Source organism: Diadema setosum, chromosome 10 (assembly GCF_964275005.1).
Source record: "Diadema setosum chromosome 10, eeDiaSeto1, whole genome shotgun sequence".
Taxonomy (NCBI): Eukaryota; Metazoa; Echinodermata; class Echinoidea; order Diadematoida; family Diadematidae; genus Diadema; species Diadema setosum.
In genome coordinates this window covers 7646087-7653959 of record NC_092694.1, presented here as the reverse complement: position 1 = coordinate 7653959, position 7873 = coordinate 7646087, and positions in this window count along the sequence as shown.

Sequence of the window (7873 nt, the reverse complement as noted above, 5' to 3'; positions counted from 1 at the left end):
AAATACCTCCCGTCCGTTTGCGTTCGTTTACGTCCACCGTAAGTATCCGAAATTAACCGTAAGTTAACGTATCAGAACACTTTCGTCGGCTTACGGATATTTGCGGACAGTTACGGATGCTGCGGACGATTACGTCCTTCGACGTTTTCCGTTTTCCACTCGCATGGGAACACAGAGACTCATGTGAAACCACACAACTCGTGTTGCCAAGCTGCAGGGCATTTACCTGAAGGAATGCTACAACACAGTCGGAGCGGTGGAGAGGCAGAACCGCATGGTCAAAATTAATTATGAAATTTCTCCCACAAATGGTCATTTTAGGTGGCACCCATATACACATGACATCGGTTGACCCTTGGTGCTGAACTTTTTTCTTGCACTCTTTGAATGTATATTTTTCGAAAAAGGCATTTTTTTTTTCGGTAGGGGATGGGGTGACAGCATTTTATTCACTTTTCTGGCCGGCGAAGGTGTGGGACAGCGAAAAACTATATAAAATGAGAACGAATTTAGTATTTCTCTATAGTCTTACCCACTTTACGTTCCATGGAATGTGTATTACATTTATATATATATATGAAGAGTTTGTTTGCAAAAACCGATAAGTCCATATTTGCCAAATGGAGATATTTGCGATTAAAGGTCAAGAAAAATAAAGAGAATAATAAGAAAATTTTTGCTTCTTTTGACCATAACTTCAAAAATATACCTTTATATGTAGTGCTCAACATATCATTTAAAAGGTATTATTTTGTACTTTATGACAGAGATCGTACTTCAAAATCTTCAAAAATGGACTTATCGGTTTTTGCAAACAAACCCTTCATATATATATATATATATTTATATATATATTGGGTGTGGGAGGGGTGTTTGAAAGTCCTAATGTCTATTTTTCTTGAAATTTAATAAGCATTGCTTTATTACTAAAATCTCCTTAACATAACCCAGTAAGTCCTGAATATCGCTGCACAACGACAGCGTAACCACAGTTTGTCCATTCCATGGCTGCAAGTAATATTTTCTTACTCTAATGTTTAACTTATCGATCTATACTGTATTTGTGCTATAATTATGTTGTGCATTCTTTACATTTATGTTTATTCATATTTGAGTTGCATAAATAAAATTCAAACTTCAAGTTCAAAATTTCATGTATCTTTTATTACCGTAAAGCAAATTAAAGGAAAACGATTTTTTCACAACTTGTACGTAATTCAATTTCAGTTTTCTCCAGTTTATATTATAAGACAGTCCAACATGTGATAACCTTGCTCTCGTAATACACTGACTTAGCAGGGATCGTCACAGAAAACCATATTGTCCATAATTATTTATAACAATCTGTAACTATTCGTAACTATCCGAAATATTCGCAACTCTCCGCAAGTGTTCAGAACTATTAAATGCCAATTCGTAAGAATATCCGCAAGTGGACGCAAGTATTCGCATCTGGTCGTATCTGTCAGTATCGCCCGCATTTTTCCCCCGTATGTTTTGTACAAATTTTCTGGTAACGGCAAAGGATCGGGTGCACGTCACGAGACCGACACCCACGAGTCATACAGCCCACAAGTTATACAGCTCACAAGTCACACAGCCCACGAGTCATACAGCTCACAAGTCATACAGCCCACCAGTTATACAGCCCACGAGTTCGACACTGAGTAAATAAAGCCCACGAGTTCGACATCAAGTAAAATAAGCCCAGGAGTTATACGGCTCACGAGACCGACACTACGCACAAAAGGCTCACGAGACCGACAGTAAGCAAACAAAGCCCACGAGACCGACACTACACTCAAAAGGTCCACGAGACCGACGCTACGCATACAAGGCTCACGAGACCGACATTACGCAAAAGAGGTTCACGAGACCGACACTAAGCAAAGAAGGCCCACGAGACCGACAGGATGAACAGCGCCACCTATAGACCAATAAATTGTATAGGGTGTCCTGATACTTAGCATAGGAAGATATGAGAGATGGAAAAGAAGAGTTGCCATCTCCGGCAGGGTGTAACCCATCAGTTGCCCCCCCCCCCCCCCCTGAAATGATCCAGATCTAAAATTGTGTTTGCATGGGTGTTTGTTTGTGAAAAAAATGAACAAAGTACAGTAAAAGTGTGTAACAGATCTTTCCACAGTAAACCTGCGAGGGTGTTGAATTAGTATTAATTAGAAATAAAAATAACCTAATCGTCTATTAAGGTAGCGTAAGGGAATCGGAAAAAATTAGATGCATCCATGAAAACAGCTATTGTATTTCACGAAAAATGTACTGTTTGGAGGAGAATAACACAAGCCATAAATTGAGGTGAATCCCTGCGATATAAAACGTTTCAATCAGTAGCATTACATTACAGTTACAGAGAAAATTACAAATAGATCTTACTGCAAAACTTCCATGCAGGAGGGTAGAAAATCTAAAACAGAATAAGTAACTAGTGAATCGGGAAAGAGAAGAGGTAAAAATCATATCCTGTCCATCTTCTAGCTAAAAACTGGGAAAGCCTATTAAAATAGCACGATGGCATTATCAAAGCTTTGAAATTAATCCGTACATCGTTCTTGCCCTCTTTTTAATTCATTTGTGGGTTTTTTTTTGGTCTTTTTTTTGGGGGGGGGGATGAAGAATACTAATTCTTCTATTTTTTTTTTGGAGGGGGGGGGGGGCATGAAGAATACAATTCTATTTTTCTACTTGATAACAATGTCGCTCCCACACTTGCCTCCCCCCCCCCCCACCAGAAGTATGTAGAAATACATGTTTGATGTCGTTCATTAAAATTTACAAATTACAACCGCCAGTATGATATTTTTCCGTTCATGGAACACCCTGTACAGGTGATTGACATGTAGATGGCGCTGTTTATCCTGTCGGTCTCGTGGGCCTTCTTTGCCTACTGTCGGTCTCGTGAGCTTTCTTTGCTTAGTGTCGGTCTCGTGAGCCTTTTTAGCTTAGTGTCGGTCTCGTGGGCCTTTTTTGCCTACTGTCGGTCTCGTGGGCTTTCTTTGCTTAGTGTCGGTCTCATGGGCCTTTATTGCTTAGTCACTGTGTCGGTCTCGTGGGCTATGTTTGCTTAGTGTCGGTCTCATGAGCCTTTTGTGCGTAGTGTCGAACTCATGGGCTGTATGACTCCTGAGCCGTATAACTCGTGGGCTGTATGACTCATGGACCTATTATTGATGTCGGTCTCGTGGACCGTATGACTCGTGGGTGTCGGTCTCGTGGGATGCCCCCAAAGGATCCGCGGGAGTCCGCAGAAAAAAAAAATGACTTTATTGGACGTAACGCCGGACGCAGAGCATTATGTGACTGGGGTCTTATAGACAATTGATCTTGCTTAAAGAAAAATAAAATAATATTTGCATGAACATTTGATTTAATATACTCTTGACAATATGAATTACCCAATAAGTAAGTATGAATATATAATATAGATACTATATAAGTAAATAGATATACTGTTGTTCCCTGAGAGCAGTGCGTGACTATGAATAAACTAATAACAAGAGAATTAAGATAATCAGCAATAAACATGATAAACGATCAACTGCGTTATGTGCCGTACGTATGAACTGTTGCCCATGAAGACTGGAAAACAAAGGAATCCCTCTGTTATTATAAACCTAACAAACATCATAACATAAACGAAATTCCAAGATCATAAGATTATGCTATTCTGTCGATCTCTTAGATTGTCTGAGTAATCCATGTGTCCGGGGATGGTGTGAGGAGACGATGATCGGATATGCCTGTCACTGCCCACCGGGATATGAAGGCAAAAACTGTGCAACAGGTATAATGCTAATTACATAATGCGTCTTTTTAAGAACATGTCTTTTCATGTTTTGTTCGGCTTGAAGCATACACATACACACCGCGCACCAGAAATAATACAAAAGCAAATAGTCATGATACATTTTCAGAGATAAACAATCTGAACCTCCATTAACGAAAGAGCATTACATTACCGTGGATGTAATAATTCCCAGAGTAGAATGCAAACTGACCACTACTGACGGATGAAGCTTTTTACAAACTAAAGTAACCGTTTCCATCAGGACGCTATATTGTGCGCAGTCACAAGGGAGTGAAAATGACGTGTTTATCATCTTCTAATACTGGGATGTTACAATCTGCAATAATCTGAAAGACATAATTTCAATTTCAGTATATTTTCATATTTCTCACGAAAATAGCAGATACAAAAAAAAAAAACAATCATACAATACCAAAATTATACAAAGCATAAATTGGATGGGACGACAGTCTGTTTAAGTATAAACACAAAAGTCTATTCAGAGTTGGGCTATGATTATAGTACGAGAAATATGATGGGAGATAAGCAAGAGTAAGCTTGTTCAGCCGCAGGTGCCGGGATATATCAGATTGGGGAAAATTATGAAATACAGATATCTATTTAGACCATACTATGATGGGGGGGGGGGGATTAAAACAAAACAAGAAAAGTCAAATAAATGGTACTAAACAAAACGCAGAAAACAGAGAAATGTGTTTTTGATATTTCAATAAAAGAAAAAAAAACCCGCCACAACCCGTGATTTCATTATTATGAGAATAGCAAATTGTCTTAAAAATGTTTTAACCTCTGATTCCAGAGGAATCAACTCCTCACGTCGCCTACGCTACCTCTACGACTGAGACACCTTCTGTAACACAAACAACGTCCTCATATTTCGGGGAGACCAGCCTTTCTACGAGCCAGCGCTCCTCAGCTTCTACCGCGGGGATGCCGTCTTCTACTGTCACACCAACATTTGCCGACGAGGCGCTTGCTATCACTGAGAATGAAACCCGTTCACTTGCAATAACGACGCCTACAATCGTAGAACAAACCACTCTCCCATATGTAGAAACTTCAAGTTCACCTCAGGGGGCGCAGTCAGCGAGTGAAGCGTTGCCCTTTACATCAATATCACATGGTGAAACGTCAACTACATCAGCCGGAGAAGCACCAGCAACGCAAAATTGGATGCCGACGTCTTTGGAAGACTCTATGCAATCAACCGTCATCACCTCCAATTCATCTGAGAACAGGCACATGACGGAGGCAACTCATATAGAATTGCCACCAGTTACAGCGGTGTATGTGCATGACGAAGTTATGCCTATGGATGACCTTTTCATGCACGTGGATGACCATATCATGCCCATGGATGACCCTGTTATGACCTACCAGGCACATACGCAGACTGACGCAACTTCAACAATACCCAACGATGACTTTCATAGCACCACTGATGGAACTGGTGAGATATAATATTTCTCCTGTTCTTTCACTAATTTCATTCCTCTTGTTGGTTTATTTGTGTGCTTTTATATCTAAGATCAAAATTGATCATTTCCTTTTAAAACAATCTTTATCTGGTTACTCGATTGTTTGGTAACTTTGCAATGTATTACAAGTTTGCTGATATAATAATTGTTTCATTTTGAATTTCAGTTTGAGTTTCACTGTATTTCCATTGTCCGTGTACGACGGAAACAGCCATTTATGTTTTGTTTGTTATCTATTTAATAGTTTTGTAGTAATTTGCTTTAATTAACTTTTGGTCATCTTGTTACTTCTGCCTCTCAGATCCTTCACTGTCTTGCGCTGGAGGACGATGTGACCTTTTCTCCAGTGGGGAGAGTTTGTGTCACTGTGATGTCTGGTGCGATTATCTCGACGACTGTTGCGAAGACTACTATGACGTGTGCGGAGAAGATTCCGGTAAATCAAATATCGAAGAAGCAGTATAGTTTGTGACTGTGTGCGTATGTGTCTTTCGTCAGCTGGTGTTATCAGTGGTATTTTTTGTATCACGACCAGATACTATTAATTGTGAATTTGTCACTGATTGCTTTGTTATATGTTGATCTCTCTTTCTCTTTTCTTTCTTAAATCTATTTAGCTAACTTCAACATGGAAATATTAAGTGCTTTTTAAGACAAGTACACAAATTATTGTTTTATTTTCAATAGCTGTGTTGAAGTAGTTACTTCGCTATGTGCCAAACTTGGATTTAGCGCAAGTCTAAGCTTATTCGACTCGTATGGAGTTGAATAGTATGTATGATTATATTTCATGTATTTGAATGATGATACTGAACCTGTCCAAAATACGCTAGCTTCCAGTTTGTTCGACTCCGGGGAATTCTCGAGTTTTATCCAAGCCCTTTGGGATGCCGATGTGAACCGACTGGAGGGAAGTGACGTTGTGATCAACCCTCAGACTGACCTCACTGACCTCCAGAAGATCGATTCGTCCCCTGCCAAGTATGACATCATCTCACGTGATTGTTGCGAGCTTTCGATTTACGCCTCAGAAATGATCTACAGCGGGAAAAACCAAATCCCGTTGATGCTAAGTGTCCTTTAAAGAAGAAGAAGCAGAAGAAGCTACATCACCACTTTTCTTCTACAAGTCCCAGGCCCGTAGCCAGGATTTTTCAAGGGGGGGTGCAGTCACTAAAAAAACGGACCTTCGGTACCAATACCAATGATGACACACACACACACACACACACACACACACAATTATATATATATATATATATATATATATATATATATATGTTCTTTGGACGACCGAACTACAAAAGTTGTATAAGAATTTACGCGCGAAGCGCGCCGCAAATTGTGAATTTTGACTGTTTTAATGACGTTTTAAAGTCTCGAGAAAATTTGTATTTTTGTCTGTTGCATGCAATCGCGTTACGGTATTTCACCTAGGAAATAGTAAAAACTCATTTTGCCAGGAAGTTGCAAAGTTTAATTGTGTTCGAGACTCTGCGCGCGTAGAGCGCCGCAAAATTGAGAATAGTGATTTTCCTGGTGTTGTTTTAACTTTTATTTTTTCTATTGTATACCAGCGTTAGCAGGCCTGAAGCCTGGTATGCGAGTTTGTCTAAAACGAAAATAAATAAGAAAATTTTTAAAACAAAATGAATTGTAAATGTGAACCATTTATATTTTGCCTCCTTGTGGTAGGATATTTCCAGCATTTCCGAACTTTCAAATAATCATTTTAGATTTAATGATATTAAAGGTAGTAGATCCGATTCGCAAACATCTCCAATATCAGTCAAATGTCATATTAACCATCATGCTAAGAAGGTTTTCTTTGTGAAATTTGGAGGTCAGTGAAATTCAGAAATTAAACATCCGTTAGCCATTGGAAGAAGTTGAGTGCAAATTCAGACCTCAGGCTTAGTGCTCAGATGTTTTCCTTTTTGATTTGATCTGTCTTACTGTGCACACTAAGATACATACTGGAATGGTTATTTCTTATTTATTAAATTATAGTAGCATATTTGGTTACTAGCTGTCTCTAGGCATTTTCGAATTTGGGCTGCAAAGAGATCCACTACCTTTAAGTTAGAAGAGAGATAAGTAAATAATGATAAAATGAACAAACAAAAAAGAATGAGTTTCTTTTGTAATACTATCTGACAAACTTTTTACTTTACCATTTTACTTCATAGCTCAGCACTTTCCATTCTCTCTCATACCCTCTTACCCATTACATTTAAATGAAATACAACTAAAATGAGTTTGCGTGCCTGCATAATACTCTTTGGAAATTATAAGTGAAAATGTTCTTAGGTTTTGGCTCACTTTAAAATGAGAACCAATAGAACTGTCACAACATGAGAAAATGTATAAGTAATAATCAACACTACATTTCCGAATTTGGCCTGCAAAGAAATCCGCTACCTGTAAGTTAGAAAAGAGATTAGTAATTAATGATAGAATAAACAACAAAAAAGAATGAGTTTCTACCGCCGTATCCAGAACAGAGCCTGAAACGGTGCAGGCTCAAGAAATCGTTTGTACTATAATACGTCTTGAAGTACTCTGTGTG